General features: G+C 45.9%; 1 protein-coding gene and 1 long non-coding RNA gene across 32 annotated transcripts in view; one reads left to right on the top strand and one right to left on the bottom strand.

Moving 5' to 3' along the window:
• Positions 1-18,477, top strand: part of ATXN1 (ataxin 1) — a 451,593-nt gene that overhangs the window by 151,363 nt on the left and 281,753 nt on the right. The window contains exon 1 of one of the 28 annotated variants that reach the window (XM_089333294.1): positions 9,170-9,476. The exons of the other annotated variants lie outside the window; for them this stretch is intronic. The gene's annotated coding sequence lies outside the window, so the exon portion shown is untranslated. Of the gene's footprint in view, positions 1-9,169; positions 9,477-18,477 lie in introns of those variants that run through there. 28 annotated transcript variants of the gene reach the window in all.
• On the bottom strand, positions 6,762-9,221 carry LOC149126765 (uncharacterized). Of its 4 annotated transcripts, none has more exons than XR_016234194.1 (3): positions 9,125-9,221; positions 7,806-8,091; positions 6,762-7,410 (listed from the first exon to the last, which is right to left on the bottom strand). It is a non-coding gene; the product is annotated as an uncharacterized LOC149126765 (long non-coding RNA). The 4 variants fall into 4 exon arrangements; XR_016234195.1 differs by having other exon boundaries at positions 6,762-7,312; XR_016234197.1 differs by having other exon boundaries at positions 8,943-9,158.

Genomic DNA, 18,477 nt, shown 5'->3' with positions numbered 1-18,477 from the left:
TTTGCAATGTTGGTTGTAGTTGTACACCTAACTTTTTTATTTCCCTTCTGTTTCAGATGATTATTGCTGGGTTTTAAGAAATCTATATGTATATCTCTCTACACACATACACATCTGTCTATGTAAGGGTGTGTATGTATATACATGCATGTATGCATGCATAGCTTCTGATCTCACTAAATTCTAGAGTCTTTAAGCTAATTCCCTTAGATACTCTAAATAGGCAACAATATTTCCAATAATAATATTGCATGCTACATTTTACTGTGTTAAATAATACTTATAAATATTAAATACTTATGTTCAATAGTATTGATAGAGCTGATACACTTGAGTTTATTGCTGAATTTAATTATTGATGCCTTGTTTTCCATTTTTAATATTGAGTTGACTGTGGCAGACTATCTTTAATTGTGGTGAGTGGCATTAGACTCTAATTTTCAATATCTTTTCCCACAGAATATTTTAGAAAATGCCTTTCAGCACCTTTAATAGTGATAATTATTTTTATTTTCCACTAGAGCTGGTGATGCTATGAATTACATAATTTGATTTATGTATCATAAAAACTGGTCATTCCCAGAGGCATTGAAATTACATACCTCCAAAATTACTGGAGTCCATCTTCTTTTGGGCTGTTCTAGTATGAAAGCCCCTTCCTCCTTGAGGTATTTGTGTATGGTAATTTTTCTGACCTCAGCTTTTGTATTTTTTCATGTTGTAGTTTTCTTTTTTAAATTTTTAAACATTTTATGGAAAGGGGGAGAAGGAGAAAGCGAGTGAGAGCGTACAGCCATCTGCTGGTTCATTCTCCAAAATGCCCGCTTCAGGCAGGGGTGGACCACACCAAAGTCGGAGCCAGAAACTTCCCCTGCGTTTTCTGCGTGAGTGACAGGGATCCAGCTGTTGGAGCCACCAGCTGCTGCCTCCCAGGGTGTGCATTGGCAGGAAGCTGCGATCAGGAGTGGAGGTGGTGCTTGACTGTAGGCACTCCGCTAGGGCTGTGGGAGTGCCAAGCAGCACTTAGCTTCATCCTCGTGCCACATGCCTGGCCCCAGACCCTCCTTCTTAAATTATGATTAAGACATTTTGATTGTTCTTGGAAAATCTGGAATCTCCACATTTTAAAGCTGATCAACATTGAGTCAAACATTGCGCATTCTTTAAAAGTTCTTTCAGTATTTGTGGTATTATATCACTTCTCATTTTCAGTTTGGTTTATTTGTTCTTTGAAATGTGAGGTTAGCTACCTGTTTTATTTTTGTACTTATTTAAGGACCACCTTCAGAAATACTTATTTAAAATTTTGAATGTGTTTCTGTCATTATTTTCATTCATGCTTTACCTTCCGTATGCTTTTCTTTGCTTTATTTCCTTTTTCTAATTTCTTGAATTGATCATTAATTAAAAATTCTTCTTAATAGTGAAAATATTTAAGGTATTTGCTCCTAACTCTAGGTTTCATACACTGTGCAACATAATGTTTTCATTATCTTTATTATCTCAGTGTGCAGATGCATAATTTATCATCTCTTAGACCTTCCAGTTACATAAAAGCCCATTTTTAAAATGTACAAGTTGAATTGAATTGTTCATGCCTCTGCTTATTGACAAGTTTTATTGCATTGTGATCACAGGATATTGAAGTGTAGTAAAGTTTCTCTACATGATAAAATTTTGTTGCCGTTCCACGAGTCCCTGGTGGAAGACACGTGCTCTGGTCATCACGTGCATGCAGTCATCAGATGAGCCACAGTTGTTGCCTTATCTTACTTCTCTAGGTCTTCATTGGCTTCACATCTGCTTACCTCTCCAAAGTGTAGCAGCAGTGGGGTAGACTTTAACAACACCAGTGCATGTCTGTCACCGTCTGCTCACCTTTCCCTGATGCATTTCCAGGCAGTGTTATCTTGGCGCATAACGTTTTTAGTTTTCTTTGGAATTCACTCCATTGTCATTATTAAAAAGTTTGCTGTTTAAGACTTTAGATATTTATGGGGCAGATACTGTGGCACTGCAGGTTGAGCCGCCGTCTACAGTGCTGGCATCCCATATGGGCGCTGGTTCAAGTGTTGGCTGTTCCACTTCCTAGCCAGCTCTCTGCTAATGGCCTGAGAAAGCAGTGGAGGATGGCCCAAGTGCTTGGGCCCCTGCACCCACGTGGGAGACCTGGAAGAAGCTCCTGGTTCTTGGGGTTTGGCCTGACACAGCCCTGGCCACTGTGGTCATTTGGGGAGTGAACCAGTGGACGGAAGATCTCTCTCTGTCTCTCTCCCTCTCCCTCTCTGTAACTCTTGACTTTCAAACGAATAAATAAATATTAAAAAAATACTTTAGATATTTAATTCCAATTTTGCATTAACATTGTAATTGTCACTTTAAAAATATACGGTTTCCTGGTATTCCCTTGCCCTGGTGTTTTTTCCTCTAACTCTATGGGTTTCTTCTAGATAGCATGAGGTCATTCTTAATTTATAACTCCATCTGAGATTCTTTTGCTTCTTAGAAGAGATCCCTGTCTTCAGTGTTGATATACTTGTTCTAATTTTTGTCATCTTTTTATTCTGTTGGCTTTTACGATCCCTTGATATTTCAATCATTTTCCATTTTGTGTGGTGTGCTTTATTCTCTAGTGATAGTCACATTATATATTATATTTAATCTTCTCGTTGTCTCCTGAAGTTTGACTACACGTGACCCACATTTCTGTGTGAGCAATCGCAGAACGCATATTGGCCTTACCTCTTCCCTGTGTAAAGTGAAAATTGACTTTTTTTCGCCTTTGGAATTCTATTTTTCTTTCTAAGGTAGATAGAGATATATGGGTATTTTGTCCCCATTTATGATTATTTTGAAATATGATGTCACTTTTTTTGTAAGAATTATCTAGATCATCTGTGTCCTCTTTATAACTATACTTAGTTGTTTCTTATTTATATGGTTGGATTGTCAATTGTGAGTTGTAGCTTAAAATACAACTGTTACTTCAAATCATGTTTTCATGGAGTACATTATTTTCTAATTGCTCCTTTTGATCCAAGAATACAATTTTATTTATTTATTTATTTATTTATTTGGTGTTTAAAACCTCAAGAGAAAACTTGGTTAGTGTAGAAATATTGTATCAAAACCCCTTGTGTCAGAGCTGTGTGTTTGCTTTTTCTGTTCATTAATTTATTAATCCATGTATGTGTCTGTATATGTATATACCAGTTTAATTCTTGTATAGAGTGATTGTTTTTATTCTGGGAGTCTGTTTAGCAAAGTTTTCTTATACCTTTAATAACTGCTGCTGTAGCATTTGTTCTGACATGAGTACTGCGTAGCTATAAATATTTGAATGTTGGCTTCCTACCTTGTCTTCTATGTCCATTGTAATCTATCTTTTTACATCCTTTTCATCTTTTTCCCTCTTCATTTTGGGGTAGTTGTTCAAGCGTGCTCTTCACCTGTTGATCTGATTTTCCAGAGTGCTGCCTGTCTTTTTCCTTGAGCCTGATGTTGTGTTAAATTATACTCTTTGATAATTAACCATTGGAAAATATTCCTATTTTTTTTCTGTCATTTGGGCCATTTCTTTCTGATTCCATTCACTTGTTCATATCTGAGTGTGGGTTTGCTTTTTCTTCTGTTCTATTTGGAATGTATGAATCACGTCTTGTCCAAATCTTATTTTTACTTCCGGGAGTCCTTCTAGGCCTGGCATTGCCCGATTCTCATTTGCTCACCACTGAATGATGGCCAAGCTGGCGTAGCCTGGAATTTCATCCCAAATGATCCCTGTACCTTCAGGAAAAGATTAGCCTCACCCTCCTGGTCTTAAACCAAAGGCCTCATTTTTCCAAATGCTTTAGGCCAGGTGTGCATTGCTGCAGCTGTACAGAGTGGGGGGGAACTGGGGCCACGGACACTGTTGGTCGGGGCTCTTTTGTGCATGGTTTCTGCTTGCCAGTGCGTGAAGCCATGGTACAAGAGGTGGTGTTCCAATTCTGAAATTTTTCCCTGACCCTGGCTTCCCTCCAGGCTCCCTGTGTCAGGGCCTTGCTCAGTAGAGAGACGGCCCATGTCCAGGGTGAGGGGATGGCCATGAGCATGGTGGGCCTCACGCCTGCTTCTCCTGAACCCCGATGCCCTGGACCCAGGGACTTCTGTTAGAGCCAGTGCTTACCGCCAGCATCCACTCCTCCAAGTGAACCAGTGCCACTCTTTCAAGGAGGAGCATCACCAGTCATTTTCTGCTTCAGCCTTTTGTGCTCTGCTTCCCACTCTCTAGCACAAGGCTGGCTCATTTGAAAATGCCCGCCCCCCCCCCCCAGCTGTCCAGCACCAGTGCAGAGTTTCCCCTACCCTTGTACTCTTATTCCTGATGTTCAGACGGAGGATTGTGCTGTAAAGACAGTAGATTTAAAAAACACAAATGGCGAGGAGCTGCCATTTTATGGAAACATTTAGGTAGTTCTCTTAGATCACGAACTCCCCAGGAACATAGCACCTACAGCAGTTGATAAAAGCTTGGCTTGTGCGTGAGTTGTCAGACAGACACTCCGCTTCTATTGCACACTGCACCTGCTTCCGTGCAGACGTGCCTGGGAGTGTCATGCTGGTGGTCTATGGAGGGACAGGGCCCTCTCCAAGGGACAGTCAGTCACTTTGCCTGCAATAATGTTTGTGATGCAAAGCAATGCGTGATTCACCCTTTGCACTTTGCCTGGTGGCATTTGTGGCTGGGTTCTGGGTATTCAGAGGACAATTGCTTCACCCAGAAGCCTCAGCAATCTTTGAGGAGGCTTGCTCCTCCTAGGGAGAGCGAGAATGCCAACATATTTTAAGGGAACAAAGAACAATAGCGTCACATGTCTTTGAACAAGAGTGAAAAAATAGTTCCTTCCACATCCAAACACAGTGCAGTTAGAAACAACAAAACAGAAGTCAAGTGCCCCGGGCAGAGGATGGGCCATAGTCCTAATAAACCCTGAAGACCTTTACTTATTCACTTATATTTTCTGCCCTCTCACTGCTCCAGTTGCAATTGTTGTCAACCAAGGGGACTCCGAAAAGAGGGGTGGGGGGAGGAGAGTGAGCAGACAGAGGTAGAGCTGGTTTGCTTGCTGGCCAGCACATACAGGTCACAGATTGTTCTAGAACCGAGATGGCAGTATTACGAGGGCTGTGTGGAGCAGGCCAGGATAGTTCTGGGGCTTGCAGGTAAAGTCAGTGGCTCCTGCTGAAGCATTCTGCACAGAGCAGTCTTACCCGGAGATGTGTTTATAGCACAATACAGAAATTCCTGATCCCTCCCCTTCTCCCCCATGAAACTTCAATCTGTCATGACTGACAACATTATACGTGTATGTGAAGATGTAGGATCCTGCTGACTCAACACGGGTTGAGGGGCCTTGGTCTGTGCAGGGCAGCTTCCTTCTCTGCCCGAGGCCTTGGGCATTTCAGACCAGCTCAGGGATGTCTAAAAAGACCTGCTATGAGCTGCAGTCCTGTGGTTGACCATATTAGCATCTGCAGTCAATTGCTCAGAGATTTTGATTGTGAAAAATGAGGCTGGATCATCGTAAGTCGTTAGGGACCAAGAAGGAGTGGTTTGGGAATACCCTTGACCTAAGGCCCTTGGTTTTTCTATTTCTACCTTTCAGTGTAAAGCAAGAGGAGGCTACTAAGGGTGGACCAAGGCTGCCTGAGGCCGAGAGTGTGTTTTCCTGTGTTTTGACATGTCACATGGACACGGGAGGTGCTCTTCTTCACACTTGGGTTTCCCACCCTAGACAACGACAGTCTGTGTTGAATTTACACGTGCATATTAGCCCTGATACGTTGGGACATGCTCTCTGAGGTTATCCGTGAATGCCTTATACTTGTTCTTGGAAACACCTTCCTCTATTGTTTGTGTTCAGAGGCTGCGCTTTCTTAGCAGCACTACTTAAGGAGATATTAGTAAAGAAATATTGGTTATTGATGGAGCCTATGTGCTATGCTCTGTATTCTTGATATCCAAGAGGTCTTCATGGAGTTCATCAAAGGGTGGGCATTTGGCATAGAGGTTAAACTGCTACCTGGGACTCCCATATATCATATTGGATTGCCTGGGTTCAAGTCCCAGCTGTGCACCCAATTCCAGCTTTCTGCCAGTGTGCACCCTGGAAGCAGCAGATGATGGTGCAAGTGGTTGGGTTCCTGATACCTATGTGGGAGACCTGGATCAAGCACTTGTCTCCTGGCTTTGGCCTGGCTCTGCCCTGGCTTTTGCACATATTTTGGGAGTGAACCAGCAGAAAGGAGGTCTCTCTTTGTTTTCTTTATGTATGTGTTTCTGTATCCTTCTTTCCACTCTCTCTGCCTTTCAAATAAATGTTTTATTAAAAGTCATGAAAAATGGATATCATGAAAAATTATGCATTGCTCTATTTTTTTATATCAGAATTAACTTGCCTTTAAAAATTATTAATGAGAGGGGCCGGGCTATGGCATAGTGGGTAAAGATGCCTCCTGCGGTGCCGGCATCCCATTTGGGCGCTGGTTTAAGTCCTGGATTCTCTGATTCCAATCCAACTCTCTGCTGTGGCCTGGGAAAGCAGCAGAAGATGGCCCAAGTTCTTGGGTCCCTGCACCCCTATGGGAGATCCAGAAGAAGATCCTGGCTCCTGGCTTTGGATTGGAACAGCTCTGCCCATTGTGGCCACTTGGGGAGTGAACCAGCAGGTGGAAGACCTCTCTCTCTCTTTCTCTCACTCTCCTTCTCTCTGTGTGTAACTCTGATGTACAAATTAATAAATAAACCTTTAAAAATTATTTATGAGAGAGAGAGAGAGGGAGAGAGAGAGAATGAGAATGCAAGAGCATTAGCTAGCTAACTCCCATCTACTGGTTCACTTCCCAAATGCCTGCAATAACCCAAGGCTAAATCTCAGAGTCAGAAACCCAATCCAGGTCTCCCACATGGGTGGCAGGAACCCAATCACTTGAACATCACTGCTGCCTCCTACAGTCTGCATTATCAGGAAGCTGGAGTTGGGTATCAAACTCAGATACTCCGATATGGAATATAGGCATCTTTTTTTAAGACTTATTTATTTATTTGAAAGTCAACATTATAGAGAAGGAGAGGCAGAGGCAGAGAGAGGAAGAGCTCTTCCATCTGAGGGTTCACTTCCCAAATGCCCCAACAGTCGAGGCTGGATCAGGCCGGAGCCAGGAGCCAGAAGCCAGAAGCCAGGAGCTTCATCCAGGTCTCCAACGTGGATGCAGGGATACAAGGACTCGGACCATCTTCTGCTGCTTTCTCAGGCGCATTATCAGGGAGCTGGATCAGAAGTGGAGCATCCAGGACTTGAACTGGCACCCAGATGGGCTGCTGGCTTTGCAAGCAGTGGCGTTATCCACTGTGCCACAGTGTCAGCCCTGGAATGTGGGCATCTTAATTGGGGGCTTCACTGCCAGGCCAGACACCTGCTTCTTACCCTTTTAATTCCATTTCTCACTGACTTTTTGAAGTAGCCTCCTAGAACTTCATGTACTCCCACAAGTCTTTGAATAAGTATCATTGCCATGACCATTTTATGGTTAGGGAAATAGAGACTTGGAAAATTTCTATAACTTATCCTGGGCTGCCCTGCTCGTAAGCTTTGGGCTCCATCCTGGGATCTTGGACTTGACGGCCCACTTTTTTTCACATATCATATTGCCTGTCCCACTGATTTGCTTACTGAGAGAGACCATACGAACTTTCTTTTATAAATCATGTCATCCTAAAGTTGCTCCAACGAGAGCTCTAGCATCTGTATCTCTGAGCTTACCTCTCTTTAAGCTTCTCTTCTCCATGCTTGTAGAATTATTCTGAATTGTGAGCAAATGATCTTGCAAAACAGGGGAGAAGGGCTTATGTCTCCACAGTGTGGTCTGACAGTACAGCACCTTAGGAGTCCTGGCTCAGTGCAGGGTCACGGGCAGCCCTGCTAGAAACTGGTTGTCTGTGGTCTTGAGCAAGCCATAACCTCCCAGTTTCTACATCAGTGAAATGAAAGACGGAGAGTAAGGGAATCTCCCAAGTTCTGCAGGTCTAGGCATCACAGACTCGGAGGCCTGAAAATAGAAGACTGAATTGAGGGCTGTCATAAAATATAACTTACACAAGTGAGTTAATTGGACACACAATTCATGACACGCTTAATTGGCATAGTACCTGATATAGCTTAGGAATATGACTGTAATTTGCATGACTACACAAACAAAACCATTTTTTTATTGTTTTTTGCTCCTTGAATTTTTTTAACAAAATTTATTTGAAAGGCAGAGTGAGAGGGAAAGGGAAAGAGAGCAAGAGAGAGAGAGAGAGAGAGAGAGCTTCCACCCACTGGTTCACTCCCCAAATGGCTGCAATGATTGGAGCTGGTCCATGCTGAATCCAGGAGCCCAGAGCTCCATCCAGGTTTCCCACATATGGCACTTGGGCCATCTTCTGCTGCTTCCCCAGGTGTGTTAGCAGGGAGCTGGATTGGAAGTGGAGCAGCCAGGACTCAAATCAGTGCTCTGATATAGCTTGCTGTGCTACAGTGCCAGCCCTCAATTTATTTTCTGAAATCTATAGTCAGTGTGGTTTTCTAAACACTTGCTCCTGATACAATATATCAGCATATTCTATGCATGTTACACAGCTTACATCCATAGGTACAAATATCCCTGATCTCACCTCTAACGGGCTACCCTGTTTCCCTGTTTTCCAAGCCCAGGTGTGAAGCGTTTGCTTTATTCCTGCGCTGTCCCCTCCTGTTGTAGGGTTCTTGAGAAGCACTACCATCTGCTCCCCGGGTTCAGATCAGGGAAAAGGCCCTTTACTCACTCCCCTTTACACAGTCATATCCCATGGGAGGAGCAGACAAGGACACCTGCCGCGGCCCAGGGCAGCGTGGGGAATTGTGTCTCCTGATGCCCACCTGGAGAATTCTGCCTGAGGCTGATGGCACTTAGCTTCTGGGCCTCATACCTGTGTTCATCATGACCGAGAGAGGCCTCCTGCAGCCCGGGATCTCGTCCTCACCTCCCCTTCCCCAGCCTGCTTGCCTCTTTGCCCTCACCCTCCAGCCTCCCAGTGCCCTACTCCGCCCACCTGCCTCACCTGCCTCCTCCCATGGGTGCTGAGGAAGCCTCAGGTGTGGTGCTGCCTTTATCTGCCTCCCTCCACAGTTCTGCTTGCTAAACTTCCTCCACTGTGTTCATATGTGATGTCTGAAATTCACCTCTCAGACCTCTGATCAAAAGTCCGACTCAAGCTTGGCCTATCAGCAAACTCACGCCCCATTATGGTGGGGCCTGGGAGTGTGAAGCAGCTTGGCTTCTCCCCTTGCTTGCCCATCTGTTCCTCCTAAGATCTGTGTTTCCTCTTGGAGGTTTGCTTTAAATGAGGTGCTGGCTGCCAGAAGTCAAGGCTATGGAAAGCGGGCTGAGGAGCTGTTGGCGGTCCCTATAAGGTACTTTTTTTACTGGAAGGAGGGCTGGCCCTGGGCCGGGGAGGTGGCCCAGCGAGGAAGGCCTGGGGAGGGGGGTGATTCCTGGGGCAGGTGTGTGGGAGTGTAGAGAGGCAAGGAGAGGGAAGAGGCTCCCTGCTGTCTTGCGGGACAAGAAGCAGGGAGGAGGAGAATGGTTTCTGGCAAGAGGGGCACCCTGTGACCCCCGAAGCTGAGATTGTAGGTAGCAGGCCTTACAGAGTTGGTCGCTCAGCTCTGGGGCAGCCCCATCCACCATCGGGACCCCTCCTCTGCTCTGGGAGTGATCTTTAAGATGGCCGGGTGCCAGCCGCCAGGTGTCATGGCCTCACTATGGTTCTATGATCTTTCCTATTTTGTGGATGAGTGACTGCGGCTCAGCTACGCCATCAGTCCCAGTCCTGGTGGCCTGCGAACCCAGTCTGCGGAGGTACCTCAACCTGTCCTCCATCACAACGTGGGCTGCTGGCTGCAGCTGGAAGTTAAGGGAGACTGAAGCTTTTGATGCCTCTGTTTGAAAATGAAGTGGTTTAAAGCACAGATCTCTTGTGGGGGCAAAACAGTGAATGAAGCCTATTCAGATTGAAACAAAGTGATATTTCTCTGGTGTTAACTTTGGCAAGTTGGAGGTGAGAGAGAATTACAGGGCAAAACCCCTGGGGCCTAGTGGGGGGAGCACCTTTGGGGACAAAAAGGGAAAGATACTACTGGGTAAACTCCACGGGCTTTATGAGTTTGCCACAAGCAAGTCTGCTTCACCTTGCTCTAAACCAGAAATATACATGCTGGGGGCATCTGGCTTTGCTTATGCTGAGTGTGAAAGGAAACAGCATGGGGACAGTATTAGTTGCCTTAAGTCCCTTAGCATGGATGTTGAAAATGTTAAGAGTCATGATTTGAGAACCCTCACCTGGAAACACATGAGATGCTTCTACTTGCAAAATAGTTTGCACTTGCAGAAAAACCCACTGGTATCTCTCCTCTGAGTTACTGAAACCGATAGACTTTGAGTGTCTGGCGCTCGTATTGTACCCCGTTGGAAGGTGGGAGTGGAAAAAGAGAGGTGCTTAACAGTGTTGTTGGAAGGACAAACTCAATGTCCCAGGGAATCCTGCACCCCACTCTTGCCCAGTGCCAACTCAGCTTTTTCTTACTACGAGAGTAAGATCAGTGCTCTCCAGAGCCCTTTGCTCCTTGTGCCCCATTAGCGTGAAGATGTCAGCATAGTTAAATATCAAGAATTTTGCTTTCCATTTTTTTGCGTGTTGATGGGGGCTTTTTCTTTCTTCGTGAACTGCCTGTGTCATTTCAGGAACAGGCCTGGCTTTGTTTTGCTTCCTTAGTCTTACCTCACCTGGCCTGGATAACGCGCATTCCATATTGGGTTGGGAATAGGCAGTGAGGCCAGCGCAGCAGGTGTGCAGGCTCTGAGAACCGGAGGACACGACTTGCGAACCCAGGTCTGGCTGCGGCCCGTGTGGTGGGAGCTGACGCTGAGCTCACCTCAGCCTGTGTGGCTGGGGATGAGTGAAGTCGCTGTCTGATTCATAACTTATCGGTGATTAAACTTGTAAAGTGTTTTGAGGCATTTTTCTTTCATTCATTTATTCCAAACAAACATTTGTTGTTGAATGAATGGTGACTTTGATTTAAAAACACTCTACAGACATAAAATACTGGCAGCTTGTAGATAGCAATTTTTTTATTTGCTCTCCTAAAGGAATCTCATTACCAAATCCTCATGAATCTTGAACCTCAAGAAGAATAATCCTTTCCTTTGTTGCAGTTTTAAATTTAGAATTATCCGACAATAGTGAAGCATTTTGTTCAAAGCATTCCTTTTAGGCTACCCATTTATTATACACTGCTCTTAAGAAGAGATGAATTTGATTAGCTTTGAACAGTCAGTCAGTGTGTTTGCATAGCTAATATCAGGGAGAAATTTTCAAAAAAAAAAAAAGTTGGGCCTGCTGTTTAATTGTATTACACACTCAACTTTTAATTCTCTCTATTAATGGGATGTAATCAGTGATGTTTCCTTTGGCTTTGGGAAGCATTGTACGAGGCTTTTATGTATCTGTGGTTTTTATATTCTTCGAGAATATTAAAATTGCATTACGTTCTTCCTGCTCTCGGCTCACCGTGGGTAGGAAGGAGAGAACGGGCCAAAGTGTGTCAGGGACTGCGGAAAGGTCAGCTAGGATCTCACAGCGTGTGACAGATAATGTACGAGACGCCTCACCCCAAGGTTATTCATCTCAGGTACTAAATAGAAAACGATGACCGCCCATTCACTGCAGCAGCCATAGAAAAAGAACACAATAAACCACATAGCAGGTTTCCCATGTTGAACCTGTATCATGTCCCAGTTTGCACCTTGAAATTTCCCGGAGTAGCAGTAGCATGGTGGCAGTGAAGACCGTTGGGTTCATGAGCCCCAGAATGCGCTCTGCCCATTCCCAGGGCTCCCCGGGGGTGCTTTTTGGGGGACCAGAGGGCCGATGTGCTGACACACTGAGGTTTCTAAATGACGGTGCCATCAGTAGTAACAGCTGTGGCTGTTCATGAATAAACTTAGCCGTCACCTTCCTTGTTCATGCAGGTGAAGCTTCTTTTGAACGGACAGCAGTGATAGAAGGAAAATTGTTGCAGGGCTTCTCTTCTGGGGAGGGCCTTTCCAGTTTCAAAAGTCTTTTCAGTGTAAAATGAAAACCTGGTCTGCATCTGCCTGCTTGGTGGCCCATTGGGTGGACCAGCTAATGGACTGCTTGCTTCATGCCTTGGGAGGTAATGACGGCTGGCTCCTCAGGCCGAGGTAGAGGATGGACATTTAGTGTGCAGGGTAGAACAAGAAAACACATCTTTGGCTACACCATTGGGTGTGGGGCTCATCCTTGGTGAGCCCAAAGGAGGGTCTGCACATCAGGGGGTCTGGTTGTGCACCTGCAAGTTGGAAGCTGCAATATTGTCTTCTGCTGACTCGCGCACTTGTAACCCTACCATGGCTTTGTCTCCTCCCACTCCCTTGCAGGTGCCCCTGAGGCTGAGGTACCTGGAGCCCTTGACCCTCCCACCCCACCTCCAACTGGACACCAAGCAAGGGAGAGCCTTGGGAGGAGGGAGGCATGGCCTTTGGTTGGCCAGTTTCTGGGTTGCAGCCTGGCTGGCCCTACTACACTACAAATAAGTGTCACTCAGCAGCCACCCTGTGCTCAGAAGCAGGGCTGACCCCACTGCTCTTGAGGAGCAGAGCCCACCCTGGGGCCAGGGGCCCTGTCTCCCACTGCCCTGTTTCCCACCTAGCTGGCCTTCTCATTATCTGCACACCAGGAAGCCAGCGGCCCCATGCTGTCCTTACTTGTTCCCCTGTTAGGACCTACTCTGTAGAAAAGGAGAGGAAACCTGGTGTCTGAGTGACTGCGTGGGTGTGGCCTGGGCCACCAGGCTGTTCTGTACCCGACTGAACCCCAAGCCTTGCAGCAGCCTTCCAAGGCACGTGTCAGTGACTCATTTTTACAGCTCTTGAACTCAAGGGTCAGTCGCACCAGTAAATAATTTCCCCCGAGTTTGAACTGGAAGGTGGTAAAGATCAGATTAATACTCAGCTTGTATTTTATTTTATTTTGAGAGGCAGAGAGAAAAGCTCCCATTTGCTGGTTCACACTGCAAATGCCCAAAGGCAAAAAGGGGCTGGGAAAAGATCCAGGAGCTGGGGGCTCAATTCAGGCCTCCCATGTGAGTGGAGGAACCAGTGACTTGAGCCATCACTGCTGCCTTCCAGTGTCTGCATTGACAGGAAGGTGGAATCTGGAGCCAGGGCAAGGAGTCGCTCCTAGCCACTCCAGTGTAGAGTGTGGGCACTTTAGCTACCAGGTGCAATGTCCACTCTAATACCCAGCTTTCATTAAAGCATAAAAAGATGGATAGATGATCATTATCTGGATATCCTACTTCCGAGGTGGCATATTATTCTGAAATTCCCTCCCCTCCCCGCCCCCTCCCCTTCCTCTACTCTCCCCCCACCCCACCCCTCTCTGAGGGAAGCCATTAATTATGGAGTTTCAGGTACCAGTGAGTTCTGCAAGGGTTAGGATCTTAAAACTATGCCACAATAGCAGCCGGTGCCTTTAAGGTGTGACAGGCTCTGTAGCATGCGTTAAAGCACCATCTTAGTGGTAAACTCAGCTTCTTTCGTTTGATCCTAGAAGCTGACTTCTGTTTGCAGCACAGTGAGAGATCAACTGCTGAGATGTGTGTCTCCTGGCCTCCTATCAGTAGCTTTAGAGCTTGAACCCGTGCTGGCCACTCAGCTCTTTTCCTCCCAGCCTTCTTCCTCCATGTGCATTTGGCAGCATCACATTGGGAATTATGCTTCGCCTTGCTTCGCAGGTAGCTTTATGCTGCTTGTCAGACACCTGCCGTCTTCTCCATCATTCTTGAAATTAATGAGGCAACATTTCCTGGGTGGGCATTGCTGCCATAATTGTGACCAGAAAAAAAGCTAGCTGTGCCCTGCCCAAGGCCCAGCAGGGCTAAGGAACATGTAGGAGCATCTTCTACCTTGGAGACTACGCTCTGCTGATGTAGTTCCCTTACAAAGCCCAAAGGAATTTTCTTCCTTGTACCAGAGGTGTTTATAACCTCTAATTTGCTCACTCAGTTTCTAGTAGTAAGGAGAAGGAGCTGCAGCCACCGGCAGGCACCCAGAGACTGTGGGCTCCTGTCGGGAGGCTGGTGCTCCTCCAGTGCTCCTGATAGGGATACAGCAGGTGGGGTGCCTGTGGGAGCAGCCAGCCTAACTCCCTCCTTTGACCTAGCATCCTGCAGGTGAGTGCTGTGGCCAATCAGGGAGCAGGGGGCTGTGCTGGTGCCAGGGGGAGGGAAGGGAGGTGCTGAGATGAAGGTGTGGTGGGTGGTCCAGCTTGTTGGAACAGCTCCTTTGCAAAATCTTTTTAATCAATGTTTGGCCTTCTCATGCTCTGAGCCTGCCCTTGATGAAGGCTTGTTCTACCTGTCTTGCCCTGGCACCCACACCTTTGACAAAGGCTGCTGTGGTATTTGATGCACCCTCTACCCCGAGGTGCTTTGCACAGGAAGCCTGTTCTGACCTCATTCCCCATAGGAATGCAAGGGGGACAGGGGGACTAATTTGTCCCTCCTTAGGCACTGAACAATAGAGCCCTGATAGTTCTCCTGCAAAGATTTAAAAAAAAAAAAAAAAAAAGCGCTGGGGCGCACTTTTTAAACTTAGCATCAGAAGACAAATAATTTTTAAAATAAGAACTTTGCAGTTGTGGACATCCACTGTTTTAATAGGATCTTTACATATCAGCATTACCAAGGGCTCCTTCAAAATGCGATGATTTTTATATTTTGGCCCTTCTGCAGCTCTTGCATAATCTGGCATTTCCCCTGAAGTCAGAGACGTGTCCTCCCCGGGGTTTGTGGGTGTCCAGCACCAGATATTACTGATGAGAGGACAGTTGCACAGTTACAGTGCTCAGAGCAGGAAGACCCCCGCCTCCCCACTCCCGCCGTGCTGGGCAAAGCTGCAGGTGACCTGCCTGAAACAGAGAAGGTACCGCCCATGTGATTAAACAGGCCCTGCTTAATTAAAACAGCGTGAGGATGCAGGAAGAGGCATGAGACTTTACTCACAGTCCCCCACAAACCTCAAGTGGAGCCTTATCAGGCACTCATACTTGTAGATTTGCTTCTTTTACTTTCTATCAATGTTCAATTTTCCGGGGAGCCAGGTTGTACTCAGCGGGTTAAGCAGCTGCTTGCAAACTGCTTGCATCCTATGTCAGATCACGGTTCAAGTCCTGGCTGCTCTGCTTCTGATCTGGCTCCCAGCTAATGCACCTGAGAAATCAATGGAAAATGGCCCCAATGCTTGGTCCTCTGCCACCCACGTGGAAGACCTGGATAGAGTTCTGGGATCCTGGTTTCCATCTGGACTCACTCCGGCCCCTTGGTAGCCATTTGGGGAGTGAACCAGCAGATGGTTCTCTGCCCTGTCCCCTCTGCCTGTCAAAAACTAAATAAATCTTTAAAAAAATGCTCAGTTTTCCAGAGTAGCCATTGTGCAGGCGAAGGCCCCTGTACTCCCTGCTGTCCTCACTGCCCACCGCTCAGCTGCTCCCCACATGTTAGGGGGGAAGGAGACGATGTCGGAGCACGGATTTGAAACCTGGTTGCCCTGTTTCCCATCCTGCTCCCTGCCAATGTGCCTGAGAAGCAGTGGAGGATGGCCTAGGTGCTTGGGCCCTTGCTACCGGGGTGTAGTTCTGGGCTCCTCGCTTCAGCCTGGTCTAGTCCTGGCTGTTGTGGCCATTTTGGGAGTGAACCAATGGATAGAGGATCTCTCTTTTTGTGTCTGTTTTATCTTCTTTTGCTGATGGTCTACCTTTCAAATCAATCTTTAAAAATCGTAATAGAAGACTTCATATTTAAAATGTTTACTTATATTTGTTTTTAACATGATAGCATACATTGGGTATTTTGCTGGCACTCCCATTCTCTGTCTGTTTCATCCCATTGTCTTTTTTTCCTGGACCCCAGAGGCTTGCGATCATAGGAGTAGTTGGAAGGTGTGGCTCTGATCATGAAATCCTTGAGGTCATCTGGTGGCAGAAGGTAGAGGGGAAAGCTAATAATAATTGCTGAATGTGGTCAGATCATCAGGGTAGCTGTTTAGATAGCTTTCCCATAGAAAGCCTAGAAAATCTTGGAGCATGGAAGAATGCAATTCCATCCCATAAGTTTGGGTGACATATTGTAAAATCTGTATCTGTTGTCCCAGGAGTTACTAATAATTCTGAATATGGACCATTCTTCAGCTACCATGGATCTTCCCTGAGTGTCCTGTGGCCTCTAGGGAGAGGCAGGAGTTGTGTGCGATGATGTCATTCGCTCCACAACCAGGAGTCAAAGTATGTGAGAAATTGGCCCATTTGGGAATAAAATCACAACCTGATGTTCTGCTTCCAGAAGTCCTGAGTTCTTGGCTGCTGCGCTTCCTTGTCACTAACTTGCTGCCCAGGATAGGAGCAGAGCCGACCTCTCCAGGGCGCCATCCACTTACTCTTATCTGGCTGATCAGGATCCACAGTGACGGGCCCGGGTTGTGGAGGCTGAGTCTTCCTCGAGATTCACAATCGTGGCGTGTATGGCATGAACACCTAACAAACACCAAGCAGCCGCTGTGTAACTCAGTATTTTCAGATGAATTCAGATGGGAAAATGTGCAGCATGTCTATATTCTAAAATACTGTCAACATCTTTTATGTAATGTGGATGCATCTGGAAATGGAAATGCTACACGTTTCGCTAAAAAAATGGAAAAGAAATTTTGACTGTAAGCCTTAACTTTAAATCATACTTAGAGGCCTTTTTGCCAGAGCCTTAAGACTATCAAAGTGTGTGTGTTCACTGACACATTGAGCCATTATTTACTGAGATGTGCTGTGCACAAGGAGCTGTGCGAGTTGTTATGAAAAATGCAGAGACCTGATCGGGGCCTCTAAGGAGCTCACATTGTAGACAGGGAGACAGATCATTAGCCGGCAGGAAAAATTCAGTAGATGTGGGAGCATGTCCCAAAAAGCAGTGACATCCACACTGAATCTTCACGGAAGAGGGACACCAGTGTGAGCATGATGGGCATCCTTATTCAGGGGTCAAGGATTTCACCTTGTGTTAAGATTTCGCCAGGTTATATGACGCATACACAACCATCATAATAAAGAAATTGTTAAATCCAAATAACTGTCCCATTAAGACCTTTTTGGATAACTTTATCTTATGATACCTTTCTGTCTTATCATTATGTTAGAGAACAGTGTGGTCCACTGTATTAAACTGGCCTATGTTGTGGCCAGTGAAGAGCAGTGTAAACGATTTAAAAGTAGTTAAGTCATTTAATATTCTCATGGTAAAACAAATAGAAGTTACAAATTTAATATCTTAATCACATTTTCCCCTGTACCTCTAGTACCTCTGAGAATAAGGCTGTATCCCAATTGGGACTCTAACTTGCTTTGCATAATGTCATTCATCACAATAAAGGTCAGTTGAGAATGGAAATCTCAAATATGATAATGATGGTACCTTATTTTTCCATAACACATAAGCTCTAAAACACCTTACATGGTTTTTTAAAAAAAAGATTTATTTATTATTTATTTGAAAGTCAGAGTTTCACAGGAGAGAGAGAGGGGAAGAAAGGGGGAGAGAGGAGAGAGGGAGATCTTCCATCCGCTAGATCATTCCCCAGTTGGCTGCAACAGCCAGAGCTGTGCCAATCTGAAGCCAGGAGCATCCTCCAGGTCTCCCATGTGGGTGCAGGGGCTGAGGACTTGGACCATCTTCTACTGCTTTCCCAGGCCACAGCAGAGAGTTGGATCGGAAGAGGAGCAGCCGGGACTCGAACTGGCGCCCATGTGGGATGCCAGCACTGCAGGCGGTGGCTTTACCCACTATGCCACAGTGCCGGCCCCTCCTTACATGGTTTTACTTTGGGCCATATGCAGGAGAAAAGGCAGTATAGGACAGAACTATAAGCTTGCATTGTAGAATAGAAGTTTTTTAAAAATTTATTTTTTTATTTATTTGAAAGACAGTTATATAGAGAGGTAGAGAGAGAGAGGTCTTCCATCCGCTGGTTCACTCCCCAGATGGCTGCAATGCATGGAGCTGAGCCAATCTGAGGTCAGGAGCCAGCAGCTTCTTCTGGGTCTCCCATGTGGGTGCTGGGGCGCAAGAACTTGGGCCATCTTCTACTGCTTTCCCAGGTATATTAGCAGGTAGCTGGATTGGAAGTGGAGCATCCAGGAAAAACTGGCATCCATATGAAGTGGACCCACTGGGCCATAGTGTCGGCCCCTGTAGAATGAATTATTACTAGTGTTTGTTATTCTGTCATATAGATTTTATAGGCAATTTGTACAGAAATAATCCCTTTTTGTTGATGCTTTTGTTCCTC

The sequence above is a fragment of the Oryctolagus cuniculus genome, chromosome 5 (genome assembly GCF_051225735.1).
Source record: "Oryctolagus cuniculus isolate XC-2025 breed Fujian yellow rabbit chromosome 5, ASM5122573v1, whole genome shotgun sequence".
NCBI lineage: Eukaryota > Metazoa > Chordata > Mammalia > Lagomorpha > Leporidae > Oryctolagus > Oryctolagus cuniculus.
Note: the sequence above shows the minus strand (reverse complement) of the source record. Positions and strands in the feature narration are given on the sequence as shown.